Raw genomic sequence first — 20,596 nt, forward strand, 5'->3', positions numbered from 1 at the left:
GAAGAGCTGTAAGTTTTGAATGTTGTAAACAATTAGGCTAAGCCTATTTACATACATCATATATATGTCTATAATCGAATATCTATTAACCTAATAGAAATATTTATGTATACTCGAGGCTGTACGCAAACACACACAAACACGCCCCCTATTTAAAAACACACATATTTATTTCGATGTATATGTAGATACCTTATATTTATTCCAAGTAAATCAATTACCAACTGTAACGAATTTCTATCAAAATGACATCAAAATTCATAGTTGCAAAAGTCGTTTATAAAACTTGTCATAAATATTAAATTAAATAAACTGTGACAACGCAAAACAGTGAATAAATGTTTGATTTTTATTTATAACTGTATAAACGAAGTAATCATTAAGTGTAAAATGTTGATTTTGGTTTTAAATTAATCCATGCATAAAATGTAATTTTATTTGATTGTGTTTTTGTTTTCGGTTTTCATTTTATCTTTTGCTTGAAATGCAAATTGTAAATACGAATTGTGAATAATATATTGATAATAAAAAAAAAACTTAAATCTGTATAAAAACAAATCAATTTCATTCATTCTGCAAAAATACGAAAGAATGGTAAGGCAAATTGATGATTTTTAGCCATCATGCTATTAATAACACATTTATTCATTTATATTAATATAAGTAATAACAGAACTAACTAAATGTAACTAGAGACCAGAAAGATCAATCCAGATATCTTTCAGACTATATAGCACTTAGCAAGGATTGACTTTCTACCCACAATGGATTTAAGTAATGGATGTAAGACACAATTAGTAAAGAGTATCTAACGTTATGTAGGAACTTCTTTCTAAAAGATTAAGCAAAGTATATTGATTAAACATATCAAAAATACAATTTAAATACCTAAAACATGAATTAGCATTTGCATATTTCACCAATGATATATTCTTTAAGAGTTCTGCAGTGGGAATATTCATTATGGGTCATATTCTAATTATAAAATAATTGATTAGGAATGCAAATTCACATTGATTTTGTATTTCACAGTAATTTGCATCAATAAATATTTAATTTTTGGGACGACTAATTTATATATTTGGTCAATTTGAATAAATCCCCCATAGCAATTTGTATTAAATTTAAAGATATTTTTGCTTTGCTAATGCCAAATAATAAATGGCCGTTTGGAAAATCACTTAAAATAGCTTAACTATTGAAATGGAAAAATTGATTTTGAAACTGATAGAATTATAATTATCGAATACATTTGAGTGGTAGAGGTGAAATGGGAAAGGAGTGAGTGGGAGAGTAATTCGTTTTCCTTTCATTCAATTCAAATCTTTCAATACTAAAAGCCTTTTAAGTGCACGGCAAAGGGAATGGGGATAAGGATCAGTATTACTATAAAAGGATTCGAAGTTATTCAAAAGGAAAACCAAATGCAAAGGGCAAAGGCAAATACATTTCAATAGTGGACAAAAGGAATTCATTTCAATCCCGCATAATGGACACTTTGCTGGCAAAACATAATTGAAATGCAAACGCAAATCGCATTTAAATCAAATTTAAACACACTTGCATTAAACCAATCCCATTGCCATTCACAACAACATTTTCGATTTCAATGTCAAATGGCAACAGTTGTAATTTACATGCAAATCACAGTTGAACTTTAAGTTGAGACTGTGCAAATTACTTGTTATAATAGCTGGCAAACAGACAAAAACAAACAGAAGCCCCATCTCCATCCCCATCCCCATCCCCGATTTCATTGACAGTCGACACATTTCAGGATAATAGGATTTTATAGGTTTACGGAAAAAAGTAGCCAACATTAACATTGACTAGGCAGTCAACTGGCAACTGGAATAGGAATGCGAATACGAATGCGAATGGGAATCAGTTTAGATTCATAGAAATGCCATTTAATGGGCATGAAAGCATAGAATAACAATTTGCATAATAGGATGATGTTCTTTTCGTTCATACATATCGTCATTGTCATGACATCGAGAGCAGATTCCCTTTAACATATTGCGCATACCATATTGAAACTTGGTTTAGGTTCAAGCCTACATTTATGGATGGGTATGGGTTCACGTTTGAGTTTCGTGTTGGTTTGGGTTGGGTTTTTTTGTGGTTTGGGCTTTGGTTTGGTTGCTAAAGGCAACCGTCGTTCACTCTCAGACACTTGCTGAATTGGTTTAGAATTGGTGATGAAAGAAGGCTGAGGTTGTGTCACTTGACAAATTGTTTGCGGTTTTCAGTTTGAGGTCACGATACCAAAATATGGGGAAAAATGGAGCTGGAATGAGATGTGTCAAATGTCTATCATCTTTACCTTAGAAACTAGTCACATCAATTTTTATTGAATTTTTTCTTTGTATTTGCGAAATAAAAGAGTAAGATTGTTCGCTTAAGATTTTATTTATATTACTATGTAGATGCCCAAAAAAGTATGCAATACAATTTATGTTGGCAATTTAATCAAGCTTCCTCAGTTCTTAACCCAGCAATTGTGTTCAAAATACTAAAACAACAATGCTTTTTAGGCTCTACGTTTAAAGGTCAAAGTTTACGCAGATGCCACATTAAATATGCATCTTCCATATGATTTTTTTTTTTGCCAGCTTCCAAACATTCGGTGAATGTCATGTCACAAATCTGCCAACTGCCAAAACTGTTTATTTTTAACCACAAAGCATTCGCAAGGATGGAGGTGCAATTCACATTCCATTAAGGTTTTTTTTCGGTTAACAGCAAAACGGAAATTTGGTATTATTATTTCATTTCTTCATAATAAAGTTACATAAGTTACATACAAATTCAGGTGAAATGTAAATGACAATTTGGACAGCTCCAACTTGAGTAATGGAAACGGCCAAAGATAGGTAATTGACAGAATAACATTTTTCTGGACATTGACAGTTCAATTAATGTATGTGTGGTGAGTCTTCAACAAAAAAAATTAAGTGAGTTTAAATTAAATGGGAATAGATTGAAGAGTGTCTGACTTTGGTTGGCTGATTGGGATTTTATTAAAAAAGAATACCGAGTTTATCAACCAACAAAATAGCACCAAAAATAAATATTATTCAGTTGGCAACGAAGTTGGCATTGAATTTTAATCTCATTGTCATTTTGTATACAATTTTGTTGGTTCAAGGAATCCATCAGTTTCATTTCTGATTTGAAACATCTACACAGAGGTTCTCAAAACAACACATCAAAAAATTTTACGCTTTTATTAATAAAATTATTTTTTTTTAATTCGTTTCGAGATGCTCGGAAAATTGAAGACAGCCTGCGGTATATTGGTTGGTCTCACTGGAGTCCTATTCCTGGGATATTGTGTATATTTCGATTATAAGCAACATCTTGATCCCGATTTTAAGAAGAAGCTGCATGAACGTCGCCGTCGCTATCGTCTCGCTAAGAAGGATAAGTCAGGATCGCCAGATATGCCCGATATGTGTGACCATAATGAAATCGAACGTTTCTTTATGAAGCAAGTGCAGTTGGGCGAGAGCCGAATAGTGGGTGGAGACCTCGAAGGAGCAGTCGATCATTTTTTCAATGCAGTTATAGTGTGCAACCAGCCGGCAAGACTGCTTCACGTTCTTCAGGGTGTATTGCCCCCAGAGGTCTTCAATGAGTTAGTTACGAAAGTGCAAGCCCATAACAATATATCCCAAAAGCCGCCATCCCTTTTACACTTACAAACAGAACAGGATATGTCGACAGTCGCTGCCGAATTTAACAAGAAACCATTGAAAGCATTCAGGCCAAGAGTGGACTAAATTGAACAGAAATGCATTTCGTTTTCTGAATATCGCGTTTATGTTTTTTCTTGTGCAGATTACTTTTTTCTGTCGCATCTTCCTCAAGTAAATGAAAGCCAAAAAAGCCAAAGCAAATTTGTGTATTAAAAATTTCTTTTCATTTTGGGGGGTTAGCTAAGAACTTTTGCCGGACTTTTAAAAAGAATCAACCAAGTTTGCGTATTTAATTACCTCAATTAGATTATTGCTCATGAAAGCAACATTCAAGATCTATTCCAAACACATTCGAATGTATAAAGTCATCAAGTTTCAATTTTGAACTACGTATGACAGTTTGAACTTAACACTATTAAATCAAGTCTATATATATCTTGTGCACTTTGCTTTCCATAAACTTAATTTTCTCACCACTGAATTATCGTAAATGCAGTTGATTGAGTAAACAATTAAATGCTGATTTTGCATAGATTATGGCAGACAGAAGTCGAGAAGAAAAACAATGTTTAATTCAAAATGTCGATGGCGATATCCGTTTGCTGTGTCAGAATAAACAAAGTGCTTCATGGGAGAATCCTCTTTTCATAAGCTTCAATAACAATTCAATAACACACAGACACAGACATATACAGAAGATTTATCTTGGTCTTGGCTGCTTATTGGCCAACTAGACTATATGTATTCGTCCTTTGCTACTCCATGCCCATTAAGAAAACAAGTTTAGAGGGAACATTAGCCCTTTCTGTATCTTTCAAAACTTACTCAAGCGCAAGGCCATGGGAAAAAGTTAATAACCGTGACTTGGTGTGATGAAAAAGAACCCTTTTACAAGAATTTTATTAAGATTCTCACCTTTTTTGTGTTAGTTAAACAAACGAAAATTTAAGCAGGTTACGGTCGTCTACTGTTCTTCAAACAAGCCTTATCATTTAATTAGTACCTATGTAATAGTGGTTATATAAAGGTCTCGTTACTTGGGCGCCCTCTTCTAATTACATAATGTCCTTTTAGCGGTGCTCTTTCTTGGTCCATTCTGCTATTGTCCTGCAATTAGCCGATAAGCTTCACAGTCATCTGCAGTGCGCTGCCGCCGTTTCTCCTTCTTGTTGTGCCCTCGGCTAGACTCATTTCCAAATTGAATAGCAAGCAGTTGTTGGCCATTGTTATTAAGTCAAACAAGATTTATTTCACAACGAAACAAAACAAAAATAATAGAAGAAATAGAGAACAAAAACAAAAAAATGGGAATCCAACTTAATGAAAAATTATTTCATCTCGCCTGTTGACATGTTTTGCTGGCCAAGTTTTTCTTTGGCAATTTTCGGTTGCCTGGGCTATTAACATAAAGATATTAATTAGAAACACATAATACACACACTAACACACACACACACACACATGTGTGTTATACAAGTAGTTGGGGTATCGATGGCTAATTTTCTTAGGGGTGAAAATGTCATTAGGCAAAGAATCGAAAATGTCATAGGGTCGGAATCATCATTATCATCATCATCATAATCATCTTAGTTTGTGGCAAATATGGATGGCTGCTTGTTTATGTTGATACTGTGTGGATGCCCCATCAGGCGGACTAATTGGTTTGGTCATGAATTAAGTTGACGGCAAAGCGAACCCAAACATAATGACAAATCAGTGTTAATTTAATGGCCACGTCAAAGTGTGCCATTAGCTGTGAAATCGTGTGAAGCCTTAATGGTAGTTTAATTTTGCCAAATGCAACAAGTTTAAAGATTTAAAATCCCCCCTCGAACTATTGTTCGAGACTCTGTTTCAACAGCTGGCAAAGTATAGGCAACCAGGACTATGGCAAACGTTTAGTCCTGTTGTTTATAAAAACACGTATTCATAGCTATTTTCCGATGACACATAGTTTTATTTGATTTGCGATTCTTTTCTTGCAAATAACATGCTTTGCATATCAATTTCATTTCCACTGCAAAAAGAATGCATGTAAAAACGTATTGCTTATATTTATTCATAACATATTTCCCCATTTTCGCAGTAAATTAATTTAAAGCTGACTACCACACGAAAAAAAGGAACCCTAAAGTGAAGAATATTGTTAAAAAGTCAAACCATATTTACCATTTTTTTTCTGTTTTGTTTTGTTTTGGCGGAGGCCTTTGTCATGCAGTATTCCCAACGGTTGAATAAGCAAAAAAATTTAATAAACAATTTTGGCACAACACAAAAAATGGCAGTGTGTAGAGGGGCAAAAACTTGCACTTACATATATGTATGTAGGTACAAGGTACACATCAAGTAACCCAGTTCAAGCCTCCTCTTATATTTCCCCCTCTCTCTTGGTTGCCATTCTGCAATCATTTTCATATATTTCACTACGCACGTAAGTTTCACACACACACACACACACACAGCTACAGACATTCATTTCCTGTCTGCGGAAGTGGTTGTGTGAGAATTTGTCTCTTTCCCTTTTTGTGTGTGTTTGTTTGGGCGAGTATCTGCGTCTGTGTGCGAGTGTCAAGTTTTATTTCATCTGCTCTTTTTTTTTTATTTTTGGTTCAGTTTTTTACACGTTCTACGTTTTTTTTTTGTCATGTTCTCTCCTCAGCTGTTTTGAATTTTATTTTAATGTTTACTTTCTGAAGGAAGAAGACGAAACCGTAAAGCGTTGTAAATGGCAAAGCCCCATGTACTACAGACCGTCCAGTTTGGGGAGTGATGTAATTGAAAATACACCTTAAGCTAGTTTTATAGTCTGAACGGATAATGGTTACCGACAACAATCACACGTCGTTGGTTTACATAAAATTTTAGTATGGAATTATATTAGAAACTCGTATACAACAAGATTTTTAGACGATAGCAAATATGCTTATGCCAATGCATATTTCAATTTCATAGCAGTCAGTAAACGTGTGTGCTTATATTATATAGCCCACAAGTTGCACGGCACCAAAATTTTATTTGTAGATTTCCTTGGCTGAGTACATATAAAATCTCTCATTTTTTATTCCCACTTTATGCTTAACGAAAGTATAAGATTACCAAGCACGACTCCCACGAGACTTACCAATACCAGCAGCAAGGACCCACAGTGAGTGCACTGTTTTGTAGGACAAAGTCTGCATAGTCTGGCAAGTTTTCGAAAAGGGTAATGCGCTTGCTGGCTTTACTTCCATTCATTTTGTGTACAGTTTATAAGGAGTACATATAATGTGTATATATATAAAGTGCGTGTCTCTGCTCCTGTTTATTCTCATCTAAGAGTCCCGTCCTCGTCCTTTATACTCCTCGTCCTTTCGTCTTTGTTTCACTTAGTAGTTTTGGTATATGCACTTCTTTCGCTCTGTTTGCACAGTCGGCGAGCTTTACCACCACTTTTGATGCAGAAAGTCCGACAAAGCATTTTGGGAGTGTGTCGTCAAAGGATTTGCGTCACTGCATCTACTCACTGTCAGTTTCTCCCCACTGTCCCCACAACCCCTAGTCTGCTGGCCGTTCACATTCATATTGGGCCAGCAACAGCTGCCGAAGCAATTTATAGTTTGTTTTCCCTGCTGTTGCCAAAGGCAAACTTCGATTGCCATACAAGTCTTCGCAAAATGGGGCAATGACAAGGCCAAAAGGACATCAGACAAACTGGCCCAAAGCCCTCGAAAATTGGAACTCTTCCCTTAATTGGCCTTGCATTTTTGCTAACTCCAATTCCCAAATAAATATTTAGCTCTCTTCCCATTGATACAATGCAGCATACAGCTGTGACACAGCCACAGCCGCAGGACAATAAAGACAATGGCAATGCTGCGAGAATTAATGGTTCTCCTAACTTCACGTCTAAACCAGCAACCAGCACGGCGTTCCTTCATGTATGTCGTTCTTACCGATGTTCTTGCGGCTGCTACAGACAAGGTACGAAATTTAGCTCCCAGGTTTTTGGGTTCAATATGGAAGTAAAAACCCACTCGTACCGAGGACATGGAACTCTTTTGTTTGGTGTTGTAAACCAAGGGTGGGCACGAAAATTTAACTTGGGAGCCAGAGCATCAGCAGCAGAGGCTGGGCAGAGAAAAAGGTCACTTTTGCGAGTCGACGCACACAAAAATTTGTGTGCCTCGAGTTTTATGACGGGTCATAAAACGACCTTTTTTGGGTCGAGCGAGCGATCGTCGTCGAACTTATGGGCAGAGGGACGGACAAGTCCCGAATTTTACGGGGAGGGGGAAAAAGGTCGCGATCTCGAGCTCGCAACTTGTGGGCAGAGGGAGTGAGGGACAAGTAAAAATAAGGGTTGTTTTTGATGAGTGCTCGAGATCGCGACCTTTTTCCCCCTCCCCGTAAAATTCGGGACTTGTCCGTCTCTCTGCCTACAAGTTGCGAGCTCGAGATCGCGACCCTTTTCCCCCTCCCCGTAAAATTCGGGACTTGTCCGTCCCTCTGCCCACAAGTTGCGAGCTCGAGATCGCGACCCTTTTCCCCCTCCCCGTAAAATTCGGGACTTGTCCGTCCCTCTGCCCATAAGTTCGACGACGATCGCTCGCTCGACCCAAAAAAGGTCGTTTTATGACCCGTCATAAAACTCGAGGCACACAAATTTTTGTGTGCGTCGACTCGCAAAAGTGACCTTTTTCTCTGCCCAGCCTCTGCCGGTAAAGAGCCACGGGAGCCAAAAGAGCCACTACGTGCCCATCCTTGTTGTAAACAAACCTTACAAAGGTAGCCACAATTGCCATTTCATTGCTCAGTTAAAATTGGTTTCGATTTCAATTTTGCATAAGAATATCTTTCAATTAGTTGAAAGTTATTAAAGTGGAACGTTTAACAATCTGCACATAAGCTGTTTTCATTTTCGAATTGCAATACCCGATTAAATCATTTAATAATTATGCAACGATATTTTATTATTACAATCTCCCTGGTTGCCATACAACTTTGGGCGATTTTTGTTCATTTAATTATTATTTTTTTTACACGAATGTAAATGTAGTTGAGCTATTTCCATTGACTAATTAATGATCTACTTTTATGTGTATAGCCAATTAGTTTGACCAACTAGAAGCTTTAGAAAATACATATTGCATTAGCTTAACACGTTGTTAGTTCGTGTTTTACATAAATCCCCCACCAAATAAATATTTAACAAAACAATCAACAAAAATCCAATTGGCAATTAATTCACTTACATCAAATGAAATAAACAATGAGACAGACAGGCAGGAAAAGTAAAAAGTTCTGTGGACAAAACTTCTGTTAATCTCACACCCAACTAAGAAAATAATAAACAAAACAAAGCTAAAGGGAAACTGTCATAAAATCTAAACTAATAAATTTTAATAACCGCACGACTTGGCGGAGCCTTAGATGAAAAATTTTCCATATTTTTCGAGGACTGTGGCGCAGTGTTTATGTCTGATCTGCAAAGGCTCATAAATATTTATGAATCGGAATTAGAATCATTCCGTTCTCCGTCAAGAAAGTTGGAGGATGATATAACTATTGACAGTGCGCCTATCATATGACATTATTGTTATTATTATTATTGTTATTGTTATCTTGTTCATTGTGCGATTCATTTGCATTTTACATTTTTCCAGCGCTCATCCCTTTTGATTTTTGTTTGTCTAAAGAAATGGAATACTCAGAAGAATTTTTCCATTTCCTCTTACCATGCTATGACAGCTTTTTCCATATTCAATGAACTGTAATAGGAGGCGTGTCCGTCCTGTGTGTATCTATGTATGTGTGTATGTGTCGAATCTGTAAAGTAGACATACAAAAATATAATGAACTTAGACATAACAAAAGCACAGACATGTCCTTGAAACTTTTGCAAATATGGCAAATTAGAAAAAAGAAAGTTGAGTATTTTGATTAAACTTTCTGACATCAATTTTTGTATATGTAAATCTAAGCTTTGACTAGACGTCTATTTTCTTCTTATCAAATCAAAGAAACCCTGCATTTGCACATGAAATTGATCAAGTTTTACCTAATTTTAAACTCGTCTAGCCGAGTTTTAAAGTAAATAAATAATCATTCCGGCATTACAATCACAAAATATTGAATATATTACGAAAAAGAAAACAGCAGCATTTCACTCTATATATTCATTATGAATTTCGACAAGATGGTAATAAACATTTTTTTATAACTTTGCAGAAAAAAGGCATTGAATAGTTTAGCATATAGTTATCCCCAATCTAGATTTGAAATGTAGCCATTCTGACCCACTTACAGCGATAAAAAAAATGAAATTTGCATGCCTTTTTGTGCCAGTTCATTTATGTTGAGTACTGTGACTACTATGACTATACTTATCTCATCCTTGAAAACATTTAAAGAGAAAAACGAGAGTAAAAGGTTATCTAGGAGCAAGAATAAAAGAAAGCTAACAGACATTGAGTGACCCCCTTTGTATTTTTCGTTACTTTTCTTCTTTTTTTGTTTTTACTTTTGCCTGTAGGTATATCTCAATTTCATAAATAAATATACAATTTAGTCTTCATTAACAAGCTCTAAAAATACATCAAAGAAGTCAGCAATTTTTCTTCTTTTGTTGGTTGTTTATGCCTTAAATGTTTGATTTGCTGACGTCAAACGACATAAACAGAAAGAAACAGAAGAAGCCAACAATTTTTGGTGTCGTTGTTATTTTTTTACGCCAAATATAATTTGAATGTCAAACGAAACTTGACACAATCTGCGTACACAGATATTGGCGTACAAGTCACATAGTGTCCTTTTTTGCAATACAAAAGTTGTTTCAAGGGTTTCTGATTCTCTTCGTTTTTTATTTTTATTTTTATTCAAACAGATTATGGCTTCAACATTTTCTATTTAGTCAGTGTCGGTCTAAGTTTGAGTCAGAGTGAGTTTGAATTTCTAATTAAATGAAAATGTGCAAGAAATATTTAAAGTTTCTTTTGGGAATCTTTTTGGGATAACTGAAACCTTAATTAACTGTCGATTTGGGTTTATGGCCTTTGACTTGGCTTTTTTTTTCTTTGGGAAGACAGCTCTGTGGTTTTGGTTGTGTACAAGTTTGCTGTTCCTGCTTCAAACTTGGCAATACAACTTTTTTTTTTTGGCCAAAATCCGGTCATCTATATACTTTCATTGGTGGAGAGAAGAAATGGAGGAGATTGCGACGCTAAACGGTCATTTATCTTCTGTTTATGCCCTTCACTTTATTCGAAAGACCGAACAAAGTTTGAGTAGAACATTTGCCAGTTCTCATTGGAGTCATTTCAACATTTGGACATGTCAATTTATCTGACTTTAGTTTCTATCGATCTGGTCATTGTAGTTGGGAGTGTTTTGGCTAAGAACGTGCTGATGTTTATATAAAAGTAGGTAGATTAAATGGTCTGAACACAAAAAGGAAAGAACAGTAAATCTTAGTAAAAATTCAATTAGATTGTTATCGAAAAGACAAGTTGCTGCACTTCAATGTGTCCAAACTGACTAACACAGTCTCCACTGTAATGGAGATACTCGGTTGTCTTCTTCCTTCTGACCCTTCATCTCGAGTTTATTTTGGGGCTAATTAAAATGGAAAGGCTTTGGCTGGCAGTATAATATCCTTTTAGTTTTTAAGTCTCTAAATTGACAGAACTGGCCAGAAAGCTAGCTCTCTTTCTCCTCATGAAATTGTCCTAATTAGACAAGACAATTTTTGTTGTGCTATTTTAAGTTGGTTCGCTTTAAGTTTATTTTAATAAATGTTTTTCATGCGCACTAATATCAATGTTGCAGAGGACGAGCTACAAGTGACCCACAATAACCCTGAGAAATAAACCTTTAAGCAGTTCAATATCTAAATGCTATTTATTTATTATATTTTGAAGGCAAAGCATTGTTTGAGTGATATATTTTCCCTTGGGATAATGTTTATCTGAGCTTGTCTAAAATGTTCATCTTGTCTGGCCAAGAGCTAAGAATTAACCAAGCTCGGCATAATCGTTTAACGCAATAATGTAGAACAACCTAGTACTTGACTTTGCGTAAAGCAGCAAACAATACTCGTTAGAAAGTTGGAAAAGTTTTTTTTACGAAATTATCTTTTTATATAATTTTAAACCAAAAGCGTAGCATACTTTTTTGGGACAGAAAGAGAAAATGTATCTTTTTATTTCGTAATCAATTTGTGTAATCACCCGGGGGACACATTCAAAGTGCGTGACAAATTTTATCACAGCATAACAATCTTGACATTGCCCAACAGTGGGAGAAGCTTAAAGAAGGAGCAATTCAACAGCCACCAAGTGGGAAATGCTCGACTTACTTGCTTTTATGTTTGTTGGTGATGTTTGCAGTTGGTAAACCGCAATTAAATGTATTGCTGGCTTGACAATTTCAACTCATACTCGAAAAACATACGCGAATATTTTATTTTATATAATTAATGCCTATTATAAAATTTCACAGCATTGACACTTTCACAAAGGCAATGGAAATTCCTTAACTGGCATGTGAGAACATATTACTGGATGAATTTAATTTGATGAACGCAACAATTCCGTTTCAAATCGTTTGGTCTGCTTCTTTTTGCGATTTTTTTTATGATGCCAGCAGCAGCAACAACAGCCATCAAAAGGCGCAGCAATTAAGCTGCTTATATGGGAATGAAAAGGAAAAAAGGAACAAGGACAACTGCGATGTTAACTGCGAGGACGACGGCGTCAGGAAAAGGCAGCTGTGTGTCTGTTTTTTTGCATTAAACGTATGAGTTTTAATGGCAAGCCTACATATTAGGCCCAGGGTCTCCGACATCATAACCGTCTCCGTCGCAATTTGTCAAATTAAGTTTACGACTCTGGCATTTAAAATCACAAGAAAAAAAGAAGAAGGAAATGCCACAAAAGGCGTGTCAAAACGACGCAACCCCAGACGGCCAAGTCAACTCTTTTGATGCCCTTTTAAATGCTTAATTTACGTTGAGGAGCTGACGGCTTGTTCGTTGAGAATAGCATAGAAGAAGCATATTTTACATGCCAGCACAAATTGAATTATGTCGACTTTGCGAACGATTTGAATATATCTCTGTGTGTGTCAAAGAGAAAGAGGGAGAGCCAGTGAAACAACTGAGAACTAAGCAAAAGGAGGCAGCTCGTTGGCTTCCTTTTCCTCTTTTACTTTTCAAACTGATTTTGGTTTCTTTTTTGCTTTCCTTTTTTTTTTTATTTTTTTAATAATTTTCAAGGCTGCCTCTTTTGCGACCCTTTATTCAGGTTCCTCTTTGTTGAGGTTGACGACAACACAGACCAAGCGCAAGGACAACAATTTCCAACAAAAATGAAAAAGACAACAACAAAAAAAGGGGAAAAAAAACCATAAAAAGTTGTAAAGTTTGAACATTTATTAAAATTGAAAATTGAAACACAAAATATTGGGTAAACACAAAGTGAATGGCAAGGCCTATAATTATGTATATACTACGGAGCTAAGACTTCTATACTTTTTATTTAAGTCGTGTAAAATGAAAGACCAAACAAGAACTGAAAGACTGAACAAGAACTTAAGGTTTTATTGTAAAATTAATTTGCATTTGCAATTACTGGTTATCATAGTTTCAGATTGTAAATCTCATTTACCACATTTCAAAAACTTTAAGTACAAATAAAAAAAAAACGGATGCAAAAATTGAGTTTGCAATAATGTATTATCTTGTCCATGAAATTCTGTACCGTGCATAAAGCTTGCATAGTATATCAAACCTATTTAATTTTCCATTTAAACAAACAACGTTTCAGCAACTATATTTGATAAAACGTGAGCCAAGCTCAACATATTTTTTTCGTTTGTTTGCCATCTCACCATGCCGCGCCACCTGTTAAATTTAGGTAAGAATATAATATTTTTTGTCACGTTCGCCGCATAAATTTGCATATGTGTTACTGCAAATATATATGTACATACATATTGTATGTCTATACTCGTACATACACATTATATCTACCTTGTCCCATCTGTAGATGCGGCAAGCTTTAACTAATCCCCAACCAAGCAGGAGACCGCTTATACGTTTGGCGTTTATCTAATTGCCTTTTCTGTTTTTGGTTTTCTCTCTCTTAGGCTTACGAAGAGTTGATGACGATGATGACGCAGGTGGCATGGAGGTAGTAGTAGTCATCATACTTGTGGTAAAGAGCATCGTTAATGGTTGGAAAGCCAAGTTTACACAGAGCAAACATAAACAAAATGTTTTGCTGACTGGGAGCATTAGCTGCAAAGTTTTGCACAAGCCAAATATGGTCCCAAGGCGCGACAAATGCTCCCGGCAAAAACAAAAAAAAAGGACCAAAATTCAAAATGAAAGGAGACCAAGTGAGAATTGTTCTTATTTGGTCGAAATGCATATTTAAAGTCCTTGGTTTCTGACTGCTACTTATTCAAATAAATGTTCCACACACACACACACACACACAAAACATGCTATTTTTACTTCTGCTGCTTCTGTTTCGTTTTATAAAATTGATGGCAAATTTCTATCTCTTTTCGATACCATGTACATTGTACACATATATATATTATCGGTATCATAGTTGGAGCGGAAATATGCAATAGTGGCATACCAAAAACTCTGATGGACAACCAAAGAGTGTTCAATAGAAAGTGTTCACTGGTATGTTGAATATTGCATTTTTGATTTTTGATTTCGTTCAAATTATTCACACTTTTAAATGCAGCATCAGCAGGAAACAGACAAAGGCCAAATACCAAATCAAATACTTCTACCCTCCCAAGCCACACTCGTATTAAATGAGCCTGTTGAATTTAACAGGATATATGTAACAGAATGAAAAAGTAACAGAATTTTAGAGTATTTGTGACTTCAATAAATAAATCTCGGTTGTTGGGGAACTTTAAAAATAAAAATAAATGATAAACCATTTAGAGTGGCGGAATTTTCATTCCGTCAAAGAGAAGAAAATTAAAGCCTTTTCTCTTTTGTTTTCAATTGAATTTCACAATTTAATTTATCTGCTAACTGAGTATAATAAACGTTTCCCAAAACTTCTACACTCACTTAAGCTATGTCATTTCAATTATTTTATCAACTTTATGACAACGAGTACACATAAAGCAAGCTGCAATATCTACACAAACACAAACACACACGCACACGCGCGCACTCACACACACAGGCAAATACGGATTCAAACCATAAAAACTTGTAAGCTTAAAATAAAATTTCAGTTTTCGCAAATCCCAGGAAAAACATAAAAAAAAAGCAAAACGAAATTCACTAAATAAGTAAACTTAATTTGTTGCTGTCCGAAGAGCATTAAAAGTCAACTTGACGTCTTTTTGTACCACTCTGGGCTCCTCTCCCCCTCTCTATCCTCTCTATCGCCAGCCGAATGGTGCTCTTACAGTTATTTGGCAATTGTTGTTGTTGCTGCTGTTATAAATATTAAATCAACATTATACGCGGCTCATAAATTTCACCAAACGAAACGGCGAGCATAAAATGTATCAAAAAAGCATTCCAAATAAAAATCAACCACAAGTTCATTTTCGCTGCTAGCTGATTTATTTGGCAGCCAACATGACGTATACGTAACACAGATTCATTTTCAGCCACCACTACGTTTGCTCTTAAACATTTTCGTTTAATTTAAGTCTTTACTTTTCTGTTTGACTCATGGTCAGTTTTTACTCTGCTTTTCTTCAAACGCATATTTATGCAAGGCTTTATTCCCCCCATATTAAAATAATATTCCACACATGGACACGACAGGGACACATTAAAACAGGACGGACACATAATGAATGAAAAATGAAATCAAGGCAAACTCGAGAATGCAGGGAAAAGTGTTAATTAAAACATTTTAAAGCTACTTTTTGACTTTTCCTTCTCTCTCTCTCTCTCTATTAGCTCTTTTTACTTTCATTCTATAGACATACAATAAAAAACTAATGCACATGGGAAATTCTAAAGATTGTTTGTTTGTGACCTGTTTTGCATGCACACATATTGCACGCATTGCTACAAAGAGAAGTTTAATTGAGACTATATTTACGATGAATAAAACTATGCCTGACTAGCATAGAAAAGATCTTTTGATGCTTTTTGAATCCCAATTGTGAGCATTTGTCATTATAACAGACACTAAATCCTAATCTAAACGAATAGTTATCAGAAAAGTTGAGAGACTGGTAACTAGCTATCTTTATTTTATCGACCAACCACTTACCACAATTTTCACAACGACCAACTATGTTTAAATCGTTTGCAAAGTACGCTGGAGTTAATTCCATTAGCTCAATTCCATTTTCCTGGATCATCAGCAGAAAAAGGCGAAGAGGAAAAACAAAAGCCGCATTGCAGTTATCATTGGCATGAAGCCACAAAGCTCCATTCATTCACTTGAGAGGGACAAATGGAAAGGGGGAGTCATTTATCATGTCAACACGCATGATTTACCGTCTGTATATGACGTATACGCACTGATGTCCTGCCTTTTAGGACAACCACCATAGCAGCAGCAGCATCAGCAGCAACAGGAACACCAGCACCAACATCCTTCCTTCCGTCTATGAAGGTCAAATTCACATTTTTAATGGAATATTTATTTATATTTATACAGAAATCACAGAAAAATATATTTTTAAATGTCAATTAGTATACAATTCGCTGAATTTAGATTAAATGTGGCTACAGTTGCCTTAATTTTTTGGCCATTTTCCTATTCCTACGGCACGGATGGAGGCGTCGGAGTGGATTAAAAATGGTGGGAATGAGGTGGTATGTGAAGATACCATGCTGTTAACACCTGCTGCGGCTATGCTTTGATTTAGATGGCGTTTAAACGTTGAATTGCTGCGCAATTACGAACATGCCCCAAATCCCCACAATCGAATAAAAGGCGTGGAATTATTTGGGTTTTTTTTTTCTTAATTTTTCTCTGTTTTCTCGGTTTTCTATTTGCAATTGCGACGTGAGCTCCATAAAAGGAGAATGGAGTGAAAGCAAGAGGCGTGACTGGGAATCGGAAAAAGGAAAAAGCGCGCTCTGAAATTGGAACTTCCCTTACTGGAGACGGGGAAAAGAACCCTGTTGTCAAATCTACACGGAGCATTAAATAAATAAAAATTATTTTTACTCACACTTCCTTCCACACCCACGCTTTTCTCTTTCCCTTTTCCCATGTTTAACTAACTGTGCAAATGATGGCAACTCCTATGGAATCTCAATTAGAAATTGAAGCTGCATTTCATTTCACCCATCTCCATAGTGAATCGTGTTCTCTGGCAATGTTACTAAAATTTCGAATTCTTTGCTCTCTAAATAAAAATCTTTATGCAAATTTAATGCTCTTCTTTTGTTTTTGATAATGCTTATGCTCTGTTTATTTATGCAAATAAATATGAAACTCGCCACTCGTCACTTTTCACTTTGGGACGATTACTTTCCTGATTAGATCTCAACTTCGTTCAACTACTTTAAATTTTGGTGTTTGTTATAATACAGAAATAGGTGATTTATGGGTGAAAATTTGTGTCACTTTTATGTATATATATTTAAAACACAAAAAAAAAAATTATCTTGGAGCTACTGTCTTTACCTCATCCACCACTCACGTCAATCTTGGGAGCAAATGAGAAAATGTTGCCCCCGGCAGAGTTTTTCATTTCGTAGACAAACGAAATGGAAACAAAATACTAAAAGTACATTTAAGCCGGTCGACAGGCGGCAACAATGTTTTCATTTCCACCCCCACTCCCTTTCCACAATCAATCTACCTTTATCTAAGAAAAGTTCCTTTACCTGGCGGCGGCAAGGTTGGGCGGCTCGCTAAGTCAAGGCCTTGACTACAGCTGATTAAGCTCGTTTATCAAAAAAGTCTTTCAACAAGTTCTTACAATTGTATTAAGTTTTGCTTCGGCTTTGGCAATTATATAACAGGAGCAACTTCCAGTGGGGTCAGGGGACAACACATCTCTCAGGACTTTTGGCCGGCAGTTTTATTGCCTCATGGCGCCAGTCAATATTGATATTGATGTTAAGAATTCGAAATTTTCTTTGGCGTGGAAGTGAAGAGAGCGGATCAGGGGCTGCCAACGGCTGTCGGGGAGACGGTCAATGGAATGGAATTTCTGGCATTTCAAAACTTTTGAGCGCCCATCAATTTGGAAAGACAAACATATAATCGTTAAAGTTTTAATTGCATTGTGGAAATGAGGAAACGTTTCTTGTTTTCTATTTAAATCGAAATTTAGACAAGTCAAACACCTGAATTATACAATTCAAAGTTCTTGCATAATAATATTATGAGTGCAAAGAATTTGCTGCCCATTGTTTCGAGCAAATCATCACCTGGTCAAAGGTCAAGTTTAAGCACGTGTTTCTGATTAGCTCAGCAAAAGGAATAAAAAGGCATAAGAAGAAAAGTGACAGTCAGTTTGTGTCTGGGTGGCATGAAATATTACACAAATCAAGCAAAACAAACAAATAAACCAACCGACCAACAGACGGCATGAAACGTACCCAGTGACCCCACCTGACCAATGTCCAAACATTTGTACACTCACTTTAACACGGTCACTCTGGTTTCTGGTCTCTGCCAGTCGCCACTGAGCCCCGAGCACCTTTTTCCAGTCAATTTATTTTTGAAGAGCGGTTTTCTGGGTTCATTATTTATTTATAAGTGTTTATCAAGTCAAGGTAACTTGACACACTTTAAATCGAATACATTTTTAAACGAATCTTAGGTGCAACTTTAAGAAAAGAACCCCAGAAGAATAAAAAATGGTAATAACATTCGCAGTAATTTATTCAACTTACTTAGTTGTTAGTCTAATTAGACATTCTCTGGTTATAGGCAAAATAATTTCCATTTAAACAGATGCCAACAGTCAAAATTAACTGAAGCTTTTCTTGACGAAGAGTCTAACTAGCCTCTTTGTCTGAAATCTGGCACTAAACTATTAATAAAACTCTTTAATTATATAAATCTGCATAAATTAAGATTGACCTTTTGGGCTGCTTGAAATAGTTCAGCATTTAATCCCATCTACTAATCAGCAACAAGTTATTCTTTAGCCTTTTCGCAATCATAAAAAAGCTTTACTATTTTAAGCAGCTATGTTCGCAGTCCCTTGTTTAGTCTCCCAGTTGACCAAAAAATGTACATATGTTTATATATAACTTAACGACTTTGGCATCATCTAGCTAGAAATTAGTTTTCGCCTGGGGTTTAACCGCAAAACTTGTGCAACAGCCGGCAATGGGTAGAACAGGACAGGACATACGGACACGAGAGACCCAAACCCAATCTTGAAAACGGGGGAAATGAAAGGCGTTAAACCTTAATTTGACATTAAGCCACGAAAATGAAATAAACTTGTTGTACGAAAGCAGATTTAATTAAATGCTGACGGACCAGCCATATCTATATATAGAGAACCATATATGGGAATGACGACAACGAGAACGATCCCTTTCGTTTGAACTTGGCACTTGAAATGACCTAGTCGTTGACATTTGCAGATGCTGGCCTGATATTTAGTTTTATGCCTGTTGATGTCCCCATCATGTTGAGGCTTAATGAATGGCACGAGAAGACGGCACAAGCAGCAAGTCGTAGGCTTGTCACTTATCAGCGCGTTGTCCTTACCGAAATGAAAAGTCATTTGAAGGACAAAAAACATTAACAGCCAAACAGAAATGAAATCAAATTCTTGCTCGTTACTTGTCATTGTTGTCGTCCAGCAAAAAAGAAAAAATTATATCAGTTACCTGCACAGCGGCAACTCATCTTCACCTCCATCCATTCCAGCTCCTACTCCATTTACATCCATGGCGACCACCACCCATTTACACCTCCAGCGTTCACTCCCATCCCATTTCTGTCTGTCTCTGTGGGCAGTCCATTGTATGGCGTTTCATTGCCTAACGGGTGGTAACATATTAATTTTGTTTATTTTAGTTCAAATGCTTTAGGGCCGAAAAAACAGTTAAGAGTGTTGGTAATTGTCTCAATTTATGATCATAATCGGGCGTGCTATATGACTTTATTTGTTTAGGGACTGTTTTTTCTTCTTTTTCCTTTTTAATTTTGTTTTCGCTTTTTTTACGCTGGTGTTTAATGGTTGCAAGGCAGACACAGATATGAGTTCTTTATATGTATTTTATTTGCTTTATTGAAATTCAAAGCAATACCAACCAAAACGAGAGTTGTTGGACCAAAAAAGCTCTTTCAAATTTGTAGATGCTCTTACCAAACCCATTATCATGGTCATTTTTAAGCTGGTTATCCTTCAAACATATTCATCCATTAATAATAGTTTTTAAATAGAATTTGGTGTAAGTGAAGGAGAATAAACTTTTTAAATATTTAAAATGACATACAGTATGACTAAATGATTATACTTCCAATCGAAGTGTATCTAAAGTAATATGTATTGCTTACTGTGTGTTCCATCATTTGAATGAATCACAAGTCTCAAGAAGAGATTTTTTTTTTTGTACACACACACATGTGCGTTCCCATGTATGTATAGCTAAATGCAAGACAAATATGACATGTTGTTAGAGTCCAATGACAGTAGACAACCAACGGTGGGGGTATAAATATCGATGCGTTTGTTTGTCAAGAGAAAAAGCACACACAAGTGTCCATAGGCTCAGACCCCATGAAATTTCGAAGGACGTAAGCGGATTAATTGCTATACTTGCTCATATTTGGGATGACGATGAGAAGGATGATGATGACAGTTGGTTTTTGCATTTAATGACAGCGAAATCCCAATAAGAACATGCATTATAAATATTTATATATAGAAATGGTATTAAAATTCGCATTACTTTTGCTTTGTGTGCCACATGACGTATACGCAAT

This window comes from Drosophila willistoni, chromosome 3R, assembly GCF_018902025.1.
Source record: "Drosophila willistoni isolate 14030-0811.24 chromosome 3R, UCI_dwil_1.1, whole genome shotgun sequence".
Lineage (NCBI taxonomy): Eukaryota > Metazoa > Arthropoda > Insecta > Diptera > Drosophilidae > Drosophila > Drosophila willistoni.